Source organism: Spermophilus citellus (genome assembly GCF_964194105.1).
Source record: "Spermophilus citellus genome assembly, chromosome: 1".
Classification (NCBI taxonomy): Eukaryota; Metazoa; Chordata; class Mammalia; order Rodentia; family Sciuridae; genus Spermophilus; species Spermophilus citellus.
In genome coordinates, this window is record NC_138182.1 from 53,420,755 (window position 1) to 53,446,915 (window position 26,161).

The 26,161-nt window shown below is 40.3% G+C and overlaps 1 long non-coding RNA gene across 1 annotated transcript in view; it reads right to left on the reverse strand.

Annotated features, from left to right (window-relative positions):
- Positions 1-5,117: 5,117 nt before the first annotated feature.
- LOC308654458 overlaps positions 5,118-26,161 on the reverse strand; it is a 1,408,498-nt gene continuing 1,387,454 nt past the window's right edge. The window contains exon 3 of the long non-coding RNA XR_014023276.1: positions 5,118-5,219. This is a non-coding gene — a long non-coding RNA (uncharacterized lncRNA). The remainder of the gene's footprint in view (positions 5,220-26,161) is intronic.

Here is a 26,161-nt window from a genome sequence, read left to right on the forward strand (position 1 = left end):
GCAATCCTCCTTAGAAAAGGATACATCTTGTCAAGGATAGGGTTATTTCAGATTTTGAGTTTCTTTTTTCAGTGGTGAGGTACCCACCGATATGGAGTCCATGCCTGAGAAGCCTCAAAGGGAAGCGGACTCTAACATGCGCATCCCCAGTTGGAGGTCAGGGCTACAAATACCCTCCCCGGGGTCGCTTGTAATCTTCTCCTCTTCAGCAAACAGTCCAATCTATTCCTTTTGGAAAATCCTCTGGATTCCTGAAAATAACTCCTTCCTAGCTTAGTAAATTTAACCCTCTTCCACAAGCAGATAAGAAAGTGCAGTGCTTCTAGAAGGGGAAGAGGAGTCAAATTTAATCCTCAATTATCTCCTCCCTCCACATCTACCAAACAGCTTTGCTATCTTCCAATCTTTACTACAAAACTGAGGAGAGGCCAGCAAAATGAGAGCTCAAAGAAGATTAAAATCTCTCTCTCTCTCTCTCTCTCTCTCTCTCTCTCTCTCTCTCTCTCTCTCTTTCTCTCTCTCTCTGTGTGTGTGTGTGTGTGTGTGTGTGGCTATGTGGGAGACAGACAGAGACAAGCACATAAAAATAGCAAATTACCTCAGGTGACAGTGAGTAGACCAGACTTGGTCAGCTTTAGGCAGCTGAGGTGCACAGACTGAGGAGGAGTGTCATGTGAGGGCTAAGAGGCCATGCTATTCAGATTATCTGAGAAACGTTAGGTTAGGGGAGATCTGTTACTATGCCATGTCCCATCATTGAAATATCATAAATCACAAGCAGGACAAACATGAAGGAAGCTTTTCTACTCATAATTGGCTGCTTCTGCTTTCCTAATAACCTCTTATTTGGTACTATTTTATTTTTTTAAGGCGCCTTAGAGTTGGTAAAATGGATTCAGAGGCAATTAAAGTCCCTCTAGTTTCTTTTGTGAAATTGGTGTTTGATAGTTACATGGGAAGTTTCTCCCAATAAAAAAATTTCATTTTTCCCCATTTCTATTTCAGAATCTCTAATAATCATTAAATTCTGTTTGGCACATACAAGTAAAGCTATTTCATAACTTCATAAAGTCAGTCACAAAACTCTATTCCCTGAGGAACAGAAAGGAGGCAGGGTCTTTGTTCATTGGCACAGCCTAGAAGTCCACAGAAACTAGGAAGCAAAGGTCAGCTGGCCCCATGCAGCCAACAAACCTCTCTGAGTACCTTTGAATACCTACTACCTATCAGGTACCCTGTGAAGCAGATGTTGCAGCCAGGCAAACTCTTAGAGCAAAACTCTGCTGCACAAAGCTTAGGTGTTTATGAGGGAGACAATCAAAGAAAGGGTAACTTTAATATAGGTTCATCAATATAATAGAGGGTAAACATCTCTTCATGAGTTAGTTGTTTCGAAGTTAAATTTGATGAAAGTATTTGATAGACCTGGATATGCTCCAACAGGTTAACCATCTCTGAGAGTCTACAGATTGACTAAAGAATTTAAAAGTGGAACAATCACGGCCGTACATAAAATGCACTTACCCAGCAACACATGCCAAATTTGAAGAGGTTTAAATGCTGTAGTCAGGATGAGCTATATGGCCCCTTTAGAAAGAGCCTGTATACTTGTTACATTGCAGTTGGTTTCATATGGAAGTTTTGCAGGTCAGGTGAGCATCCCCATCAAACAGCTTAGAACAATCTACCAGAGCTGGAGTTCAACTTGGATTGGAATGCTGGGTCTCCCGTTTACTTGACATTGACCTTCAGTTCAACCTCTCCGTGACAGTCTCCACATATGGGAAATGGGGATAATAATAACACCCAGCTCACAGGGTTGTCATGCGAAGAAAATGAGTTCACATCCTGTCATCTTTAGAACAGTGTGCAGCCCTTTGTAGGAGCATTAGAAGGGTAATGTTAAATAGAAGCCAGTGTCAAGAGGACTCTAATTCAATGTCTATCAAGACAGGTGGCTGAAGCATAATTTATCTCAGGTATTCCTTGCTTTTTTTATGGATGAGATGAGCTCTCTAGGAAGGAAGAAAGCATCTGTCTGTAGCAGCCTCCCTCTCAGCCAACAAAGATCCACTGAAACTATGTTCAAATAAAAATAGTTGTACAGTCTCCTTCCCTCCAGATAGGTGATCACGTGTGGGGTATATTTGCCATGGTGGGACAGTCATCTCTCCTCCTGAATTAACAACAAATAGTCAAGCGAATGCAAGAGGCAGCCCCGTAGAAAGAGTTCCTAAAACCTGATGACAAATTAGCATCATATTCTGGCCATCTCCTTTTATATGTCTCTTCAATCAGACATTGAATTTAGTTATGCTGATTGAATTTTTTGTCTTATCTCAGATTACAAGATGAATTTTCACAAATCTCTGCTTTCCCTATTCTTTACAGAAGTTAGCAAACAACATTCCTTCTCTAAGGCATTAAAAAAAATTACACTTAGGCATACACATTACCCCAGAGCGACAGACTTCCTCAAAACTAATTCCCCTATTCTCTTCTCTGAGGTCCATACTGAAGCAGCAGCCACATGGAAACTGTTTATAAGTTGCACAGGGTGAGTAAATGCCAGGAAGCTAAACTGGCAGTCCTTAAGATTTTAAACAGACTTTCTAAGTCCAAGAGCTATTTCTTTTCCAAAATTTTATTAATTAGTCATTTTCTTAAGCTGTGACAAAAATAAATAAGAGGAAAGGACAAAATCTTCCTTCGGAGGATATTAGGATTATTTTACCCTGCTTTGTCAGGCAGTTTAATGCATATCCCACTGCGAGGGTTAGGAGTCACAGTCCCTCCCAGTCTCACTGCAGATAAGAACTCCACCCATATGCACTTGAGTCCCTGACCTGCAAGTTAACACTCCCTGTTTTTCCAGATGGCCATTCTCCCAAGTGTGGGCTGACAATCATGTCAAATGGGGCTGGGACCTGACCACCAGCCTCATTTTCAATTGTGAGTAAAATCAGGATTTGAAGCCAGGTCTCTGAAGATCAGACGCAATGACACGAACTTGGTCCCCTAATAAATCACAGCTGAAGTTAGTGGTCAGGAGAGCAAATGCTATATAATGCTGCCGGCAAGATGAATTCCATTACATCTGGCTTGTCCTCTTTTGCCTTGGCTTAAAACTTACAAAGAAGTTTAATCAGAGTTTCCACAACTCCACATTCATCCATTGTTTAAAAACAATTTTTTGTTGTTCTTTTGGGAAATCATCTTCCAGGTGACTTCAATGGGAAATTATATATATATTTTATATTTCTTCTGAAGGCTGTGGGCTCTCAGAGCAAAGTTTAGAGAATAATCATATGTGAATCCAAGAATCGTGCATGAAGAAGGAACAAAAATTACATATCTAGTTATTTTTTAAAGAACAAGAATTATGTATCATTTTTGAAGATTATTTTAACATTTTATGTTTTCTAGCTAGAAATGCTGAAAACAAACAATAATACCTGAAGATTGGGATTTACCTTCTGAATTCAGCTTCAGGGAAACAGGTGGTACTTAAGAAAGCATCACTAGTAAAAATCAAAACATCACAGAAATATTGATGGTTTTCCTCTATGCTCTTCTTAGCAAATTTTCAATGGGCCAAGTGGTATAAATTCCACATTTAAACCTGCAAAGTATAAATGTTTCTTTTTTTCTGATTCTTAATGCAAAGATGTGTACTCATAAAGAAAAATCAATTTGTCAACCTTGTGTGTACATGACATTTTTCATTTCACCACTTGCTGCGGAGAAACACAGACAACGTATATTGCTGAATGAAGTTACATTTAGAGAACTGTGATTTTTTTTCATTTACCACCTAGTCACATTTAAAATTTTTATTTCAAATATTACACTAGTAAACCTTCCCTACATATTTAAAATCAGACAAGAAAAATTCCTAGCAGGGAAGCAAAATTTTCACCTATTCAAATCATCCTTTTATGCCTATTGTGAAAATGATGCATATTAGTGGCATCAAAAGCCAACTAAGTAGAAAATTTGGACTCTCTAGACAATATTTGACAAATTCATCCAGGTTTTCCTTTGCTTTGACTGAATCCTCCCCACCTGGCCCCCCAGTACTGGGGATTGAATCCAGGGCTTCTCACATGCTAGGCAAACAACCACTGAGCTACATCAAAGCCCTTTTTATAGTTATTTTATTTTGAGACAAGTTCTCACTAAATTGTCCAGGCTGGCCTTGAACTTGTACTACTCCTGTCTCAGACTCCTAAGTAGATGGGATTACAGACATGCAACACCAGACACAGCCTGCTTGACTTCTTAACACGAGACATGTGCCCTCAGAAAGATGGGCTCACCTTTGGTTTTCTGATGGCATTATCATAACTGCTGAACTAGAAGTAGTTACAGTTTCTTATCATAAAAGAATCAGATTCAGTTCTTGAAAGGAAATAGTTGACCATTGTTGCCTATATCTTTTATATTTAGACTGTTCTTTCTCATAGTCATGTCTATACATTTGAAAAATAGGTTTTGTAGAAAGAGACTACCTGCCCTACTATTTTATAAGCAGAACATTTTTTCCTAAAGTAGCTTTATTATATTGAGTAAAACCATTGTTTGGTTTCCCTGATTTAGAATGACAACAAACACCCCATCCCATTCTGGCCTCAATTGCTTTACCCTGTGGAACATGAGGTTCCTGATGAGTACCAGATTCATATAAGAACAATACCAGCAACGATCATTATTTTGTTTGTTCCTTGAAAATAAGCCCTGCAGTATTGGCCATTGTAATCACCATTTTCTAGCTGAAGAAACTGAAATTCAGAGAGGTACAGAGGAGATAAGCTTATTTAGCTATCAGGAATTTGAATCTAGTTTGTATCTAAAAGTTGGATTGAAGTCACCAAGTCTTCCTGCTTCTGTTTCTGGTCACAAGTACAAAATATGGTAAGATCACTCATTCTGGTTTTTTGTCACTGTAACAAAATATCAGAAGCTGGGTACCTTAGAAATAAAGAAACATTATTTAGTTCATGCTGGCTCGGATCCCCCCTGGCCCCCGGGACTTGGTGCCGGCCCTGGTTTCTTGTTGTGCACGTCAAAGAGGCCAGCTCCCAAGGCCTTGAAAGATTTGTGGTGTCTGTTTTCATATTCAGCCTATAATGGTCATGTGGGAATGTCCTGACCTGCTTGGGTCTGATAAGGTTCCTGGTTGAAGGCTTAGTATGAGTCGACAAGGACCACCTGCCCCCCTCCGTCCTTGCTTCCGCCTACCAGTAACTTTCCATTCTGTCTGAAAGAAATATATAAGTATGAGCTGAGATAATAAAGTGAGAGATTCCCCCTGGATGAAGAACCTCGGACTCCTGTGTTTTTTGTTTTGTTTTTTTTTAATCCCGCCGCCTCTCGCTGGACTCGGGCCATTCGCCGGAACGCGGCAAGTTCACAGTTTTGGCAGCTGAATATACAAGATCAGGCAGCCCCTTTGTTTCTTCTTCTGGTAAGGGCATTCTTAGCTACATATTCCAGCACAGCAGGTAGAATGCAAAAAAGGAAAGATCACACTACAAGACATCATGCCAATGAGTGAGAAAGGACGAGTCTTAACCATTTTTAAACAACTTATTCTCACAAGAAAAACCTCACTTCATAAGACCAGCAATAATCCTTTCCAAGGGCTTTGGCTACCATGACCTAACCACTTTCCTAACCACTTTTCCTACTCTTAACTAGGTCCTTTTAATAACTTAATTACTTTATGGTGAGACAAAACCTCCAATACATGAATTTGAGAGGTTCAAAAACATATCCACACCATAGAAGATCTGAATCATGCATTCAAATTCCATCTCTGCTCCTTCCCAGTGCAGCAATTTGGTAAAAGTGTGAAGCCACTAAGTGAGAGGAGGCTAGAGATGTATGGGTCTCATAAGACATTTGCCATTAGATTAGAAAGTAGATGCCGTTTGTAAAGATTAGGATGCCAATAAATGTTGGTTGCTGCTATTACATCATTTTATTATATTTCCAAGGAAACTTCCAACTATCTTGGGTTTTAATATTTAATATCTTCCTTTGGGGATATAGTCTCATTCAGTTTGCCTTCATGTGTGGAAAGTTCTGCTAGAATCCAGCAGGGAGTCAGAGAAAGATGGACAACCTTTAAAATTAGGGAGTTACTGTAGGAGGGTTAAAATACTACCATTCTGAGCAATTGATACTAAAAAAACAGGGGGACATTTGTCTTTATAATAGTAATAGTAGAAAAATTCTCAAATCATTTTAATGATTCAGTATAGCAATGGAAAAAAAAAGACCTTCCATTGAGAAAAAATGTTAAATTTTTCTTCTTACTATTATTCTAGAGGCAAGCTGAAACAGCTTTGGGATTTTACTTAAACACAAAATGCAGAGAAACTCATTAGTTAAATAAGCCCCATCCCCTAATCTGTACCTCCAGCAGCCACTGAGGACCTGTCTATAAAATACCTGTATTTTGAAACACCACAGATTTGGTTCCAAATTATTCCTTGGTCATTTTCACTTGATTGATGCCGTGCAGTAAAGAAAACAGGATATATTTGAGGCCAAATTCACTAAGTATTTTTTGACCATTTTCTCTGTGGAAATATTATTGGGCAAGAACTTTAAAATTTAGGATTTTTAATTATTAGTGGCTCCAAGCATAACCCACAATGATATCTCTTCCCACTAAAATAGAAGTGACTCAAGAAGATACATTGTATCAGCCAACTACTGCTATGTAATAAGCAACTCCAAAAATGTTTCAGTACTCTCACATGTGGGATGCCTAGCCAACTTGGAGTCAGTTGCTCTGGGTGAGTTAAATTGGATTTAGCCCCCATCTTCAGATTGGTTTAGGGTTGGTCCCTGTGTCTTTTATCCTCCTTGGATGAGAAAGTAGTTGGAATTTGATCTTCTTTTGGAAAATGTTAGATGTGTGAGAGGACAAGGTAATCATGCAAGGATATTTCAAGCCTCCATGCCAGCGTCTCATTTGACAAGGCAAACCACCTGCCTGAGACCAAAATCAAGTAATCAAATAGCTCTCTCCTGATGTAGGACCAATGAGGCTGGACACCAGAGGGATTTTCAGGAAGCAGGTTTATTTAAGCTGCAGTGTTCCAGAGGGGCTTATGCCTAAAATTCTCTGCCCCCCCACCACATCTGGAAATTCTTTTAGATTTATACTCACTGGGGTGGTTACATGACAATGGGTGGGTACAAAATAGTTATTTTTTGTTCCATGTTTTAGGTCAAACAGAGGTTTCACAAGTTGTTACCAAGAAAATGAGAGATAATATCTTCAGCACAGCAACAAGCTTGATTGTAGTACCTAGCTTTTACAAGAAAGAGGAAGCTGCAAACCACAGTGAGAGTTCTCTACAAAAATCCTGCTGACATTCTTTGTAAAATCTTGTTAACGAGAAGCTTAATTATGGTGGGGGTCCCTGGAGATGCTTAATTATGGTAAGAATCTTTTGGGGGCTACTTCACTCCCGTAACAGGAAGAACCACAAAGTCACACAGCAAGCAATACAATTCCGGGCAGGATGAAGAAGTGAGGGCACTAAGTCAGGCTTTCATACTTTCTAGATAATGGTTAATTCCTCATATATTTTGTGCCTAGAATTAGAATAGCTATCATCAGGTAGTTGGTGGCCCATTCTTTAGAAATTTTAGTTAAGTATGTTCCTCTAAGATTTCAAAAAAATTTTCATATGTGATCTAATCACCACACATTTCCCTGGTACAAATATGGGCCTTACTTGAATAATAATGAATTTTAACTAAAAATTAATCACCTATGTCTGCATATTAGGGACTGGTGCTCAGCTTACAATGCTTTTTATCAGTTCTTGCTCCATCTCTTCCCAGCTTATAGGTTTCCTCTGACTCAGAAATTCAAGCCTTTCTACCCTACACACTTGGTTATTGTTCATGTCTTTGAAGCTATTATCAGCTGTGAAATAGAAATCTGCCACTCCTCCCAAGGTGCTTGGTCAGATTGGGATTTGTGTTGTATTGTTTTAAGGCCCTTTGGCCCACATTTATATGCCTGTGCTTCTGCTGTGTTTGTGTGTGAGCTTGTTTAAAAAAAAAAAAAAAGTATATAGAGCACGGCTTCTTTTCTACCCGTAACAATGAACCCAGCCTACTCTCCCTTCCATTTCTTTCTATTACCATCTGGTTTGAAAAGATGCACAACTAAAAAAATGTGAGGTCTGTTCACCTGGCACCAAGCTGTGATCCTACCTGCAGAACTTGCTGTTTTCAATCTAAATGGCTGAACCATTTACTTAGTTATCAACCTCTCTTTCCTTCACTTCCCTTTCTACACCTTTGTTTTTTTATGTATTTGGTCTCTAATACATTTCCAACAAATTTTGCTTTATCTCGCTTCTGGAAAATAATTTGTTCTCTCCGAAACTTTTAAAAGTACATCAAAAATAATACAATTGCTTTTAGACACGGTGGTATAAAAGTGTCCTCCCAGCCTCTTGTAAACAGGTCTTGAGTAAAGTCTGGAATGATGTGTTTTGAGGGGCTATCAAAGCATGGCCAGTCCCAAGCTAATTTAAGATATTCCCAGCCTCTGCAGGGCTCTTCGGTGAATTCATAGAGTTAAAATGCAATAGACTTAACCAGTCATTTAGTCATCCAGGGCTTTAATCATCATCATAATCAAATTTAATGAAAATATCTTTTATCAAAAGCTTACTAGTGCCCAGCACTATGGTGAATACTTTATACACATCATCTCCATTGATTTTCACACTCACAGAACTAGCTAGATATTAGATCTATTTTACAATAGACAAATTAAGGATTTGAATTGGTTATATATTCAGCTAGCTATTTAAATAGAATAAATGCAGGCCGAGCTCAGGGGCTAACCTCTTACTATATTTTGTGCACTACCCTTTGATTGTCTCTGTAACTTGTCTAAGTTCAGCTGTTTCTGTTGTTCTTTTTCTTTGATGCATTAAAAGAATGGAGGGCAAACATTTCTACTCACTTCCTAGAAAATTTGAGAATCGGGACTTTGCTTCCCTTCAAGAAAGGGACAGTAGCTTATAGTTGCTAACAATTTAGGTTTTAAGTGCTCTGAATGTAATGGGCCCTTTGCTGTGCAAGAACAAAGGGACACCATCATAAGAGAGCTGAAGTCCCTCTAAGAGACAAGAAGGGATTGCCCCAATATGAAAGCAAGTCAGAAAAAAAAAAAAAAAAAAAACAAGTGAGTGGGAAGATGGAGGTGAATGAGAAATGAAACTCAGGAACAGGAGCCTCATCCCCAAAATGTCAACTTATCAAAGGCAATTCTGAGGAGTATGGGTGAAAGGCAGCAGGTTCAAGGGGTAGAACAACAACCCTGAGGCCATCAAACCGGATTCCATTACTTACAGACCTTCTGACCTGTGGCAACACAGTGGTGCATGCCTGGAATCTCAGCAACTCCGGAGGCTGAGGCAGGAGGATAGCAAGTTCAAGGCCAACCTGGACGACTTAGTGAGACCATTTCTCAATGTCAACATTTTTAAAAAGGACAAGCAGCTGGGCGCAGTGGCGCATGTCTGTAATCCCAGCAGCTCAGGAGGCTGAGGCAGGAGGATCTCAAGTTCAATATCAGCGTCAGCAACAGCAAGGTGCTAAGCAAGTCAGTGAGGCCCTTTCTCTAAATAAAATACAAAATAAGGGTGGATATGTGGCTCAGTGGTCGAGTGTCCCTGACTTCAATTCCTAGTAACACCCCCCCCCAAAAAAAAGGACAAGTAGAATAAAGGAAGGGAACTAAGGGGAAGAAGTAAAGGAGGGGAAGGGTAGGTACAGAGGAACAAAATTGACTAGATTATATTTTTCTATTGTGTGCATGTATGGATAAATAACAACAAACCTGTAATGTACCAATAAATTCCTTTAAAGTAAAATGGAGCATATCTCAATGGTAGAGTATGTGCCTAGTATGTGCAAAGCCCTGGGTTCATTCCCCTGTACCAACAACAACAACAAAAAAGAACAACTCCATATTGGAAAATGGGCAATTCATTCTCTCACTAAGCCATTGGTGCCTCTCTCAAATCTCCTGATCCACTCTTGTATGGCAAGCTTGTTTTTTGTAATGGACATAGGTCAGAATAACTTCAATACAGGAATAAAATGAGGGTAAGAATAGTAATGATCATTAATCATATTTAGCCTCAGATATATAAGAAAACTGACTTCTGCTTCCTTAAATATGTCTATGGTTTTCTCTGTCAGGCCCTGGGAAACTAAATGGCAATTTATTCCTGTGTGCAGGAGTGCTTCTCTTTGATGGTCTTGAGATTGATTTACATTCCCACAACAAGAGATGTTCCAGAGGTACTTTTTCATTGTTAAATGAGCACCTATATGCAGTGTTGCCAAAAGTGAAGGAGTAAAGATATTTGGAGGAATAGAAAAGTCAGCAGTGTAAAATGATCAGATTAAGCATATTAGTAATAGAGACTTACATCCCCTATGTGTCAACATTATGAAGGTAATGAGGGTAACTAATAAAGAAGGCCCACAATTTAAAGACCAGAATACTAGAAACAAAGGCTTACGTGAAGTATGGTATACCTAACTCTCAGCAGGCAAGACAGCTAATTTCTCATGCCATTGCTAGAATTGCTGAGAAAGAAAAACAAAACCCCTGCTGTACACCTTCCTGTCTCTCCCCAGATTCTAAATCTTGACACTGGAAAATAATTTGCAAGCACATGCATCTCTGGGATTCAACAAATTTTCCCTCCCACCTCCCTTTGTTGCTTCAATCCTAGAGGGATGCTCTGAGCAGACAGGAAATGTGCCCCAGAAGTGTGACAGCATATTTGGGTCTTGTTTTAGAAAAAAGAGTGTGCTCAGTCTCTTGCAGCTGAACCCACACACCATCTCTGAAGAAAGCTTTACACGGTCTTGGCTTATTCAGAATCCTTTGTGCTCAGAACCACTTAGGAAACAGCCTACAGGGACACAATGACTGTAAATTACTTAGTGGTATGCACTGCTCTGAATACACACCTTCGAGGGTGAAGAGATGCTAGGAATATTTTCCTATCATGGTTTTGTGGGCAGAATCCCTTGTTACCAGCCGATAATATCAGTCCTGATCTAGACCATACTTCAAGAATTTATTTAGATGACCCTATGCTGGCTGATAGAGTGAGTAGAATAAAATCACATAAACTTCAAGTGTGTTCTGGTTTTTCCCTTTGAATATAAAATGTCGATGAAAATATTTGCAAAGATACTGGGCATTGTGTAGAACTTCTGTAATCCCAGCTACTTGAGAGTCTGAGGCAGGAGGATCACAAGTTTGAGGCCAGCCTCGGCAACTTAGTGTAACTGTGTTTCAAACAGTTAAAAACTAAAAAGGTCTAGAGATGTAGCTCAGTGGTAGAGTGTTTGCCTGGCATGAGAGAAGACCTGGGTTCAACCCCTATAACCCCCCTAGGACCCTCTTCCCCCCCAAAAAAATGTATATTTATATATATAAACATATATATGATATATATTATATACTTGAATATATAACATACATATACATATACACACATTATTAAAGAAATTAATGGAAAATATGTGGATATTCCATATAAATATCTGTATCTAGCTGGGCTTTACTTAATTAAACTCAGAGAAAGTATATTTATATTAACTAATAATCATGCATTTACTTTCTTATTGAAACAGAACTGAAGGGTATGTAAGTCAGAAGTATCCAAAGTAAAGGACATCAGGATCAGAGGCACTCCAAGAAGTGCTCAGAGCTTCCTCTAACCAATATGGAAAATGTGGACAAGTTAGTGAAAGACCACCACTTCCCAACCTAACCCTGTATGGCTGTGAGGGCCCAGAGTTTGTCAAGCTGACAGGCGTCTGAATTTCAGATCTCACTTGTGGCCTCATCAGGTGCATTTTCTACGTTAGCCACAGAAAGACGCAGTGTTTCATGTGCCCAGAGAGAACAGAATGAAAGCAGGGAGGGGGTATGACTAAGTAGCAAGGGCTGTCCCACAGGTGAATCTCATCCTTGTGGGTATCCAAGTGGAAGTGAGAGGTTTTCCTATACATGGCACAAAACATGCAAAATATAATCACCCTCTGTCTTGCCAGCCAAGTCTCCTAGACTGAGTATTTAAATGTAGAATGTGTGCTCTCTTGGCACCTTGCATCTGCAGCCTACCAGCCTCTACATCCCTGTTGATTAATGCTTTAGGATACTTGTCTCTGATAAGAAAAGCTCTAGCCCACCAAACACCCTCACTCTACAGGGATGACTAGAGTTTATAATCAATGTAATAGATAAATAGTTACATTCTTTAGATGCACAGGATAAATTTAATCTTTTCAAATGAAAATGCCAATGCTACATTTCGCAAGCAAAATAAACTAAGAAGTCATAATCAGGAAAGAAATTAAAACCCACCCAAATAATTTCTTCTGAATCATCTCTCTATCTGCTCCATTTCTCCCCCACCACACACACACACACACATCCTTCCCATTGTCTGTGGTTGCCAGCAAGTAAACATGAATGCTGAAACAAGAACAAAAGGAAAACAGAAACATATATTTATGTAAACTTGTATTGATTCAACTAGGAAGAAACCCCACAGCTTTCAAGGCCTGAGTCACAAATCATTATGATCAGAAATGCTGATGTGCTAGAAATGCCTGAGTATTTTCCCTCGTTATTGTGGCTCAGGCCTGTGGTGGAGCTATGGTTAAGCTGAAAAACATTAAATATAGTTCTCAGTCTCCATTTATCAGGTGCTATTTGGGGAAAGGGAGGACACAACAACAACAATGAGTCCAGGCTCATGTATTCAACTCCACATTGAGTCAGCAACAAATCCACATTTGGAAAAATCAGAGGGAGGTCACATCACCTTTCCAAACATGAGAAAACTCTGTTCTTCCCAAGATGACCCGAAATGTTCTAATTATTGGTTATTCCCTCTGGCCTGTGATGCAGCCAGCAAGCACGTAGAGTTCAGTGAACCCGCAAGCGCACAGCTGTTATCTTTGACTTGTGGCCAAAACAAAAATTGGAACAGAATTTACCCAGACAAGTGTAAAGGCTTCTGTTTAAAGCAGCTATTTTTTAAGCCAGATAAACAGCTTTGAAATGGAGAAGAAATGAATCCCTTTCTAGAATGTCTGAATCAAAGTGAGGTCAACGTGTTGAAGACAAGATGTTACCATAGATTACCCACACGGCTGCACAAGACTCCCAAAGAGCGAGGCAGCCTCCACGCCTCCAAGTTGCCTGTGCTCCTTTTGTCAACTTGTTTTTGCATTTTGGAAACAACTTTCTGCATTAAGGGAAGACGGCTCTGTTTATTTAGCTGGTTCATGGTATAAAATTTAAAGGGTCAGCAAACTGCTATGCTGGAAGTTTCTATGAGCCACCAACAGCAGGAGCCCGTAGCCTCTTCTGCCAGTAGTATCGGAGGCTCTTATCTGGCAGTTTGAAGGGGGAAAAAAAGCAAAGGAGTTCAAATCTGTGATTCTGGCCTTTGGATTTCCACTAAGAAACATTAACAAATCCCTCATTTTTCATAGGTGGCAAAGGGACTGGTATGAAATAGCTGGTAGGGGAAGCAGGGGAAAATCACCCTCCCTGTTCTGTCCACAAACACTGTGTGTGCCTGTGCTAATCTGCCAATCCATCTTACAATCACCAAACAGTACAGAGCAAGGAAGCAATTCACACTGCAATAGTGCTCCTCCGAGCTTTTCATAGCTTGATGCCTATTGCAGCTGCTTATATTGTACCAGCAGGTGGGTATAAAATAGCAGATTCCAGAGTCTACAGAAGCTGTGTCCCAGGGTAGAAGAGGAGATGATTTTTTTTCCAGTAGAGTGAATATGCATATCAATGTACCTGGATGGAGAGCAGGTCCTGGTGTGCTGTCATCAGCAGCAAATCTGTCTGTACTTCCGTCTCAAGTGGTCTATTTTGGTGATAACAAGGCTTATGCAGCAAGGGTTTGAAAAGCTTGCTTCTCTTGATTCCAGTGGGGTTAGAGACCACATCTGCAGTGTGGACAGCACTGAGCCTACTATCAACTTTTGTTCATTCCCATATTCTACCTGTGCTCATCATTTGCAGCAGTAGTAAAAATTTCACCAGTTTTGAAGTCCTGGGTTGGTGGAATAGCAGACGCCAGGTAGCCAAACACAGTAAGAACAAGAACAATTGTAACTAGATGGCATTGTGGCTCATGCTAAAATACTCTATCGTTCAGGCAGTCAGCTGCATAATTGGTGTCGACTTCATACCCGATGGGCAGGGATAGTTATCAGAAGCCCATTGAACGAATGGATGGGATGTTTCAAACCTAAGAGCATCAAGCTTCTCCCAAAATAACAAGAAGTGACAGCTGAAGTCATGCTTAACAGAATTGGTTTAAAAATGTGAAATGGGCTTTAAAAGCAGCATGGCCTTCCTATTGGGTGTGAATGAGGCTTAGTACACAGGAGGGGAAATCCCCATCAAAGCTGGAACTCCTGCTTTGTTCCCTGTGTATGCCAATTGGCTTTTTCAAGATAATTCTTGACATGTGGGTAGCTGATGAGTGAATGGCCAGTGTGGTGTAACACCACCACCTTCTATGAAAGAGTTTCAGCGAACTTCGTAAGCCACACCATGAGGACCAATCCTGTAACCGTTCCAGAACTGTTGCTTATCTGACAATTTGTTTACATGAACCGAGCAAGGGAAATTGTGCCTTCCACCTTCCTTCCCACCCCTAGACCATATGTTTCCTGCTGGCAGTTATCTGGGATAGTTTACCCTTCTACCATCTGATTTGTGGCTTTCCTATAATTCTCTAACACTGGGGAACAACATACTTTTTCTGTAAAAGTCCTATAATACATAGGCTAAAACTCTGCAGACCGTATAGCTTATAGCATAACTACTTAACTCTGCCATTTTAGCATGAAGGAGCAGAGTCAGTTCCAGTAAATTTTATTTACAAAAAATGGATTGGAGGTCACATTTAGCCCACAGCCATAGTTTGTGGACACTACACCTGGAGCAGAGACAGCAAGAGGAACTCCTGAGAATTTTTTTTCCTTTCCTACATTTTAATCTGTAAGTAGATTGCTAGAGAATGACTCCCTCACTTGACCACACATTGTATGTACCCCTTTTAGTAAGCTTTTTATCACTATGACCAAAATACCTCACAAGAACAACTTAGTGGAGGGAATGTTCGTTTTGACTCATGGTTCCATAGGTTCAGTCCATCGCCAGCCAATTCCATTGCTCTAGGTCCAAGTAAGGTAGCACATCATGGTGGAAGGGCATGGTAGGGGAGCACTGCTCCATTTGTGCTATCCAGAAAGTGGGGGGCGGGCCAGGGGTTACAGGGAAGATGAACCCTTCCAGAGTATGCCCCTAGTGGCCCACCTCCTCCATCTATATCCCACCTGCCTATAGCTATCACCCAATTAGTCCATTTGAACTAGGATGAACTCTTATAATCTAATGATTTCACCTCTGAATATTCTTGCATTAACACAGGAGGTTTGGGGACATACCTCATATTCAAACCATAACAGTGCCTTTGAGTAATCCCCTCCCATACTGAATGGTATAGTATTCTCCCATTGTACATTGAAGCCCTAATCCCTAGTACCTCCCAATGAAACCATATTTAGAGACAAGAACTTGAAAGAGGGGATTATTAAAATTAGGCCATGAGGGAAGGCCTCATCCAATCTGACTTGGTGTCTATATAAAAAGAGGAGAGACACCAGGGATGCACACAGAGAAAAGACCATGTGAGGGGGCAACAAGAGGGTGGCCCTCCACAATCCAAGGAGAAGAGCCTCCCAAATCTGCCAACACCTTGATCTCAGACTTCCAGGCTCCAGAACTGTATGAAAATAAAATTGTATTGTTTAATCCACCTACTCTGTCACTATTTTACTGTGCAAACCCTAGTACTCTAATATACTGACCTTGGAACAAACATGTGACTATTTGGCTAATAGGAAGTAGCAATCATGATATAAGCAAAAAAAAAAAAAAAAAAAAAACTTGGAAAAAATGTTTCTTGCTGCCTTTGAGATCCCCACCAGCAACCTTGTGAACAGGTTGGGCTATTGTGCTGGATGGTAAGAAATTCATGGCCAGTCATCTCATCACCCCAGCTGATAAGCCAAACCCCAGAAGCAGCCGCCTGACTGACTGGCAGCTGTCGACAAATACATGAGAGAGCCCAGCTGAGATCAGCAGAAGAACCACACAGCTGAGAGCTGACCCACACAATATGCTGCTATTGTTAACACTAAGTCTGGAGGAGTTTATTACATAAAATACATAACTACTACACCATCCAGCTGCTTTCCACGTCTGCTCTACCCAAGGCTCAGAGCATCCTTCTCTTCTCTGCTTACCTGGGCTACTTCAAAGTTGCACTCCATTTTCAACCTTTCCCTACTCCTACCAACCATCCAATAGTTCACTCGAGTACCCCATCAACTTGGGACAGCCCTCTTCACTGGGTTGGGTAGATTCATTTCCTATTGCTCTGATAATAAGTGACTGCAAACTTGGCAACTTAAAAGAGCTCACATTTATTATCTTACAGTTCTATAGTGAGAAGCTTGACCTGGATCTCGCCGGGTTAAAATCAAGCCATCAGCAGGGATATGTTTCTCCCTGGAGGCTGGAGGAGAGAATCTCTTTCCTTGCTTATTCAGATTGTTGGCAGCACTCACCCCCTTGCTGCCATAGGACGGAAATCTCTGTTTTGTTGTTGGCTGATAGCTAAGGGCTGTTCCAGCATCCAGAGGCACCCATGTCTCAGTTTTGCCTTGGAAGGCAGCAGGGTAGATCAGTCCCACTCCTGAGTCAGTTGTCTCCACCCAGTGCTTTCTCTGACTCCAGTCAGGAAAGAATTCTCTGCTTTTAAGAGTTCCTGTAATTCAACTGCGCCCATCCTAATAATAATAATCCAGGATAAACCCTCCATCTGAGTATCCATGAGCTTTATCATAACTCTGATATCCCCTTTGCCACATAGAAGAGCAAATCCATGGGATGCAGAGACCAGGTTGTAGATATCCTGGGGAAAGAGGGAGCCCACTATTCTACCTACCACAGGTGGCAACTTGTGACAGTGAAATCGAAGACTGCAGTTCTTATTAGCTCTCAGTGACAAGGGAAATTTTCTAGAGACTGCAAACTCAGTGAAACCAATTTCCCTCCACAACCAGCACCACAGTGATTCACCAGTTCACTCCTCTTGCCTATTAAAGAGGGAACTTTGTCCTCATCTCTGCACCTCTCCACCTCCCCAGCTCTTCTGCATACATCATTGTAAACTAGAACCCTGATTGCCCAAATATGAGTTTTCAAGAGTGGCGTCTGGAATTCCTTACATCTTGGGTTAACAAACTCTAGTAGGCAGTCATTTTTCTATCAAACCTTAAGAAGTTGCTAAACTTACATGTAAGATTGTGAACCAGGAAAGTGCCAGTATTGTAGGAAAATGTCATAAGTTTCCATCCCTATATACTTAGGATTTTGCAAACTGGCTTATTGCAGTCTATTAAAGCTACCAGGGCCCATTCTATATCAGTTAGGATGCCTTCAGCCGCAAGTAAAAGAGACTCTGATTTAAACTGACATATACAATATGAAAAATAACTATTTCACATTACAAAAAGCACAGGCACAGATCCGACTTCAGGGTTAGTTAATTCTGTGGCTCAGAAAAATAATCAAGGTCCCAGTTTTGTTCTCTCTCTCCACCCTGACATGCTTAGTGTCATCAAGCTGGTCCCAAGGTGTCTGCAGCTCTTCCCAGTTTCACATCCAATTAAAGCAACATCCAGAGGAAGAAGAGCAATTGTCTCTTCTTGTGCCTCTATCTTTGTTGTGAGAAACGTTTTCCTACAAGTTTCACAGTACACTTCCCCTGTTTTCATTGGCAGAAGTGACCTAATTTTAAAACAAGGCAAGGGAATGAGAACATGTCACTTTGTCAAGGCCTTCCTTGGTCACTCTTTTAAAATAGCAACTACTCCCCAACACTGTCTCCCAGCACTCCACCTGCCCTCTCCAAAGCCGTGTTTTTCTTCTTAGCTTTTATCACTTTATGGTTTGCTTTGTTATTTGTACATTTTCTTCCTACACACATCAGGATGTCGGTTTCATTGTATTAGTGATTTGAGGCTCTTGTATCACCTCAAATAGTGCCTGGTGTATAACAGGGTTCTCTTAGTATTTGTTAACTCAATGAACAAATTTAGGCCCTAGAACCAATCAGGCCCTTAGAGCTAGAGGTAAGATCCACTTTCCCTAAACCACTGGGCTGGGACAGGGAAAAATGGGTTACTGAACACATTTGAGTTTATGTGACTGAAGAGTAGAAAGGGAAGTAAATACTAGATAAGCAATCTAGACCTAATCCCTAGCCTCACTCACCAGCCCCCATCACCATCACTAATATTGGCCTGAAACAACTTTAAAAAGACAGAGACTTAGTTGTGTCGAATGTTAGAGTAAGGGGGCTGAGGATATAGCTCAGTTTGTAGAGTGCTTGCCTCACATGTACAAGGCCCTGGGTTCAATCCCCAGCACCACCAGGAAAAAAAAAAATCTTAGAGTGGCTTACTAGTGTCAGGTAATCTTTTATTCCAAGCAGTCTTGGTCCAAGCTAGACTCATGGAAACTTCTCACAGAGCCATTCACCCTATCATCTATCATCATTTAGGGTAGAAAGAATGATTGCCAACACTGCCAAGCCCAGTGGCTTCATTAATCTATGCTCGTCTAATAATTAGAACACCTTACATAATCACCCTTATAATTCTGAGGAAACAATTTTCCAAAAGTTTACATACTAATAAGAAGGGGGGTTGTTCTGGCGATAACCAAGGCAAGCTAAAGCAATTCACTGAAGCAATAAAGGAAGCAAAGCCATTATATCGATGTGCAGCTATTCTAAGGACCCTACCTGGGAGAAACTAAGCAGAATTTAGAGAAAGGCAGCAGGTGACCCTATTCCTCATAATCAATGCCATACCTGTGTAACATAATTCATAATATTCCCTCTCATGTTCTGTTGTCTGAGTTTTTGAGAAACCAAGAAAAGGAACCATTAGGACTCTCACCACCTCCTTCCGGAAGCCCCAGGCGAGAGTCCATTTATTTACTGTACAGATGTGCAGATCCGGTATCTTGTTTATGTCAGTCCTGGAAACATCCCTCTCCTCACTTTCCTTCCAAAGATCCTTCTTTATCTTTGGAAGAAAACAAGAGGAACATTTGGTCTGTTGGAGCCAAATCATAGGGTGAGTGACACGTCTTGCTCTAACAACTATGACCCGACATAACCTGGGCTCCAGAGCGCCTTTCCATGGGAGCCCACCCTGCCTGAGTCATGCCTGCTTCCCTCCACATCTACCCCTTGATCATTGCCATAGGACCCCTCACAGGTCTTGCCCCTTCAGGGGCCTGATCTCTCCTGCCTCCCTCAGACAACCACAGATGATAGCCTGACTGACTTCTATCCAGTTTCCTTGCCTGGACTCCCAAACCCCTTCTTGGCTTGCCTTATGATCTCTAGAGCCAACTCCTCTCAAAGAGGCCTGATCTTCTTAGGACTCTCCAAAGAAACCTTTGTTACAATAATTTTCATTATTTTATTGCTTAAATTGTTCAAATTTGGGCTAAGAAGAACACCTTCAGGTTGACCCCTGGGTTCTTACAGCAAGCACCCGATCTTTACTGCACACTTCCTTGCAACACAAGACACAGGCTAATGTTGTATTTATCTAGCTCCAGCCTGGGAATCAGTCACTTCTTTATGAAGCCAAGCTTTTTGTTTTTTAATTTTCAAATTATTTGCTTCTTTTTATTGAAGAAATCAAATTTAAAAATCAAGATCTGGGTAATTAGGTAAGTTCATTGCTATTGTAATGTCATTTCTTCTGGGCCTTTTGAGCAGACAGAGCTAAGAAATCCATGTGTGTAAGAAATCCATGTGTGTAAGTCCACAAGATCATACTTTGGTCCTCTGATTCTAGTCCAATAACCCAGCTTCTTCTTTAGGATTCCCCACTTTTTCTTATCTCTAACACCTTTCTGCAACAAGGAGAAAACTACCTTATTGTCTACTTTAGTATTTATCATATATATAAACATGGTTACTTATTTATTCACGTCTGGTATACACATAAAGTCTTTCAGAATTTCTTACCCATGACCCACTGAGAAACACATTTGCTAAGTAAACTATACTATCTGTACACAGAAATTTTTGTTAAAAAACCAGTTGCCCAAGTTACTTAAGTAGTTTATTTTTAGGGCAGGCATATCTGAACAGGTTTTTAGGGTCTTGCTCTCAGGTCCTGCTTTTAGATACTTAGTCTAAATAACTGCTAAATATATCTCGTGCCTGGTCTTTGAATGTCTTCTTTATAAGATTAAAACTCTTCATTAAAGAAAATGAGATTGACTCTTGTGTATATTGTATTTATGCTTTATTATTTTTCTATACAATACTTTGGATGCCTGAGATGATCATTATAAATTTCTTTTTATTATTCTAAATTTGTATTATCCCCTTAAGTGGTATATTGGATTGCTATAGTTCACAACCTCTAGCCATAAAATACAAAGCAATAAAATCTTCTAATTAATGCACACATATGCAAAGTTTATAATTAAATGCAAAGCTGTAATTGGACCCAGTGCCCCAACTAACACAAAACAGCAATAGCAATGAACTTGGTGGGGAAAGAATAACTGGAATTCTCACTCATTTAAGTTGAATGGTTATTTACAGTAACTTAAAGAAAAAAAACATTTTTATAGAGTTTAGGGAAAAGAAATATTCATAAAACCAGTAAGGAGAAAATATGTCTCAACTTATCATTTCACAGGAGGATGAGGTCTGCTATACTCACGATACACTAAGGTGGGGGAAGACTACCACGTATTCATGGATGTGGTAGCCACAGATATAAGCTCATCTATTGACCATAACCTGCCCACTTATTGCCCTACACAGTCTCTCTCACACACACATACACACACACACAGATACACACACACACAGATACACACACACACACACACACACACACACATACACACACCTCTTCATTATTGGGAGTCTTAAATTTCCACTTCCACTTGACTGTTTTTGTTCTACAAATTCCCTTACAAATATCATGACTCTTGCTGCCAATAGAGACTACCATTTTTAATGATGGTGTCAACTGGAAGGCAAATAAAATTTTCATAATAACTTATCTCTAAATTTTAAAAAATAAACAATAATTCAGGAGTTCTGAATTTTATATGAAACTGGGGTAAACAACATAATTATGTTATGCTAATTTTAGGACCCAATTAACCAAAGTTGTTTCTCCCCTAGACTTTTGAGTGAGCACTAAAGGTCACCACAACTCATACAGTCCCCCAAGCCAGAGCCTAGAAATAATTCATCATTCCTGTTTCTCTCCACCCTGAAGCAATTTCATTCACCAATAAGTCCTATTAGTTCTATTTCAAATGCAGCATAAATTCATCTGCATCTTTCCGTCTCTATAGCCACAGTGCTAATCCAGCCTACTATCACCAAGTAGGGGCTATTGCAGTTGTTTCTAACTCTTCTCAATAGCCATGTTTCCCATCTTGAATCCATTCTCTGGACTGCATCTGTGCTTTTTTTTTTAACAAATATAAAATATGATCACATTACTCCTTTGTTTAAAGACTGTTAACACTTCTCATCTTCATGTGGATGAGAGTCCAAGTTGGTCTGGTCTCTTTGGGAAACTGGCCTTGCCCCACACTTCATCTTGCCCTCTGAATCAAGCCCCAGATGGAACCATCCTTCAGTTCCTAAAACATTTATATTCTCCTCAAGATATTTGCCCATCCCTCCTTCTCTGCTACAGCTGGTTAATTCCTACCTATCATTCATAACTCAACTCAAATGTCATCTCCTATAAGAAATCCTCCCTAGCCCCCACATAATAAGGAGAGTACCTCTCATATATTCCCAAAACAGGAAGGACTTTCTTCACTACATTGGTTATAATTGAAATTTTACAGTTATCTGGAAAATTACGGAATTGCTATTTTTCCACCCTTATGGGACTATATTTGAATTCCCCATAGTATCCATAACCCCCAGCAGAGTCAGTACTTAGCACTTAGAAAATGATCAATAAGTATTTATTGGTTGAATACTGGATAGAAAAGGAATAGCCTGAATATATGGAATTTTCATTTATGCCTTCTTTATCAGCCATCAACAGCAGGTGAAATAAAAATCCTGTCAGTGCATGTGAATCTCCTATTGTGATCCCTGAAGTTCTGCTGAGCTCAAGACAGATGGAAACCCTGCAGCAGCCTTACAAAATGGCTCTAAGATATGACCCGCATACGAAGCAGAGGACAGGAGAGTGCTCCAGAGGACAGAGCCTGCAGCCTGTTGGCAATCATAAAATACAAGGCCAGCTCTGACTTTGACCCTCTCAGGTCCAGTAAAACATGGTAAAGATCTAAAGAAGGGATAGGCTGCTTTCTTGGAATTATTCCAGACAATTTGAATATATGACCAATATTTGAATGTGTGACCATTTATCAGCTATTCTGTATTACCTGATAATGTCCTATCATCTTTTCAACCTCAAAGAGCAGGACACTAAATGCTTCAGAGGTGATTTTTCTTTTTCTTCTGGCATTTCTAAGTGACACATCTTAGTGAGATAAAAATAAGGGTAATGCTTTCTGACCCTCTCTTTTCCAGCTCCACAAAAATATCACATTCTGACCATATGAGACATGGATGGCAGGAAAGTGACCAACCTGGAGAGGAGAGATGGCTACATCTAAGGAAAAAGAGCCAAGAGGCCAAACACTGGTCCAGGGGGAACAGTGAGTGCTTGCCTACTCTAGAAAGGAGTCAATATGCCTGGAGGCGGTCCCAGTGTGCTGGCTGAGCACCACAAGGGACTTCCAGGTGGCAGAAATCCTGGGCATCAGGTGGTGCCTGAGGCATGGGCTATGAAACATGATTGAAGCAGAATCCAATGCTAAGAAAGGGGATAGTGGGAAATAGGTAAGGATGACAAGGTCCCTAGCCAAGTAAACCCAGTGTGTGAGTGGGGGAAGGGTGAAGTAGAGAAACAGGAAGGAAATCTCACCAGGCCAACTCTGGCTCTCTTTTATCACACTCATTTATCTTTGATTCTTATTGAGATTCCATAGCCTCTAGTCTTTTAATGGTTTCATTTTCCGATCTTTGTTCCTCTGATGAAAATCTGCCAGGAAAACCTCCAACCCTCAATCAATTCAACCCCCAGCATTTCTATTCATATACCTCGTCTGTACTCCTGTACTTCAGGAGACCATTACCCTAACTGTGCAGGATGGCTGGCATCACCACCCTCCCACCCCCATCTGAGCTCTCAGTGCTCCCGGGCATCTTTTTAAATACTATTTGAAAATGTTAACCTCTCAGTGGCTCCTTAAACTCTCCATTCCCATCAAGTTCCATTCCCACCGTGTCCCATTTCCACCATGATTCTCTGACAACTGCACCTTCTATTTTATGAAGCTTTAGAGCAAGAAATGCCATCCCCCACCCCCCACCCCCCACCTTTGACCTGAAAAGGTGTCTGGAGGCCTTATTTTCTTCCCTTCTACCTCAGAAAAGGAGGTCATGCTTCTGACCCTTAACACTAAGCCCTCCATGCACACTTCTGGCTTGCACACTATGGGCCCAGGGGACCTCAGGTTCCAGTCTACTGCAGAAAAGATGGAGGATGCATTCTGATGATGTGCAACTCAAAGTCATGTAGCACATTGTCTTCTATTCAAGTCCTCAGAGAACCTGCTCTTTTGACGACATTCTCCTTTCCGTTCAGCTGTCTTCAACTTATTCTTAGCAAATAAATCTCTTTCCATAAAAAAAAAACAGAAAGTTACCTCTTTGCCTCTTTGCTTCTCCTCTTTCCCAGGTGATTTGAAAGGCTCCTCTATACTCAAAATATCTACTTTGTCACCTACTATTCACTGGGAACAACAAAACAGCTCTCACCAAGTCAACAGCAACCAGCTCATGATGAAAACCAATGAGCACTTTTCTGTCTTTATTTTATTCACTGCATTTAACACAGCGTGCCACTTTCTCTTGTTCGTTCCTGTGACACCAGTCTCTCCTAATCATGTTCTCTTTGTTCTCTTTCTCTCTCCATTGCTTCACAGTCTCTTTTGCTGATGTCTCTTCTGCTCCCTTTCTGGTTTCACAGTACTCACATAAATCTCACCCATACCAGCCAGCACCAACCACATAAATACAGAGAACTGGCCAAAAGCCAGTTCTCCTTAGTTCCACATGACTTTATCCAAAGAGTCTACTAAACATTTCTATTTGGACATCCCAAAACTATCTCTGACTCATCCCAAATTGAAGAGGCAAAAATTTCTTCTTTTAGATAGCTGGTCTCTGATGACTGTGCGGTTCACTGCTAATCACCCAACTAAGGAGCCTGAGAGTCAGTCTAGATTCTTGCCTGTCCTTTACCCTTCACACACTCTTGGTCACCAAATGCTATTGATTCTGCCTCTTAAATACTTCTCAACAGCTAATGTTTATCTTCACTTTAGCTGCTACAGTTAGACTCTCATCATTACTTTCCTGAACTATAGCAATGGACTCCTAATTTATCTCATTGGCTCCACTCTGCCCTCCCTGAAGTTTATCTCCTAGAGTTTCTGTTTCTATTGTGTTAAAGATATACTTTGGGGAAAAGAAAAACTTCCTAATCTGTCATATAGATGATTTACAATCTAAAAAAACACAATTGATTTCCCTACAATGAGTATATTTGTAATAACCTTGTGTATAATGTTTTGTGAGGCATGAATTAGTTAGAAGAGGTCACAAAGTCGGTGTTCAGGAAAATAACATAATATCCTAGTAAGAACTCTATAAATGTTCAATTACTAAGCAAAAACTGAGGTACTAAGCAGATGTGATGATTTTGTAACAGAACTCAAAGGTATCACTTCTTGATGAGTGCAAAGCCAATGAGGACTACCAAAAGTTCAAAGAATGGAGAAAGATTTATCACTATGGTGGAAAAGGAGAACACCAGAGTTACCTGCAAAGTGATGCTCTCTCCAAAAACAGAAGCATAGGGATTTTATTCTGGAAGCTTATACATACTCATTTTAGGGATGGGTGAATTCCTGAGCATGCTCAAATTAGAATGTGCATTTATGAATGTGCTCATTTCTGGGTCGTATTTTAAAAAGAATAGATGCATTCTGGGCATGTGCAACTCAAAGTCATGCAGCACACTGTAAACCGTTAAAATGGCAGACACCAATCCCTAAGGTTAACCAGCACAAGTGCTTTGGGGCATGCTCAGTTCAGTATTATAATAAGCCAAGTTTTTTCTCTACTAACCTAAAATAAAAACTTATTTTTATTTTACTGACTGACTCAGTCAGTGAACTTGAAGATCATGGATGGTTCTTTCTAAGTTCCTCAAAACAATTATTCAAAACAAAAGAAAAAACAAAAACAATGTAAAAGTACATTAATGCAGGAATCTACCCCTAAAAGTGCCTATCTCACTTATCCAGTGGCAAACAATTTGCAACCCAGTGCTATGCAGGTACCTAAAAAACCAAGTATGGGCCCAGGGGACCTCAGGTTCCAGTCTACTGCAGAAGGAACTGCTGACTTGATACCAATAAGAGCCCTCAGTGGTTCAAAGACATATCTCTAGGCTTTACAATCCACATTGGGGTAAGCAGAGCAATTTAGGAGAAAAGCACATTAACCATAAGACTTTCTTGTTTCTTATTTTTATCCCTTTTGGAATTATTTGTATACATTTTCTTCTTTGCTTTTTTGCTTGTTTGAAATCTTCTAGTATAGATACATGTAACTTAAGAATAGCATTGTACTCCATGGAAAGTCAGGTTATAACCAATGTTCTCCGAGTAATTGATGAGAAGATGGTCAAATGATGACAGTGTAGATTTTGATGGACAGAATCTTTTCTCTAACCCACCTGTATTTACCTGAGTTTTCCAAAACAAAGTTCCAACCCTTATAACCGTAAGGAGGGTTTTACATTAAAATATAGT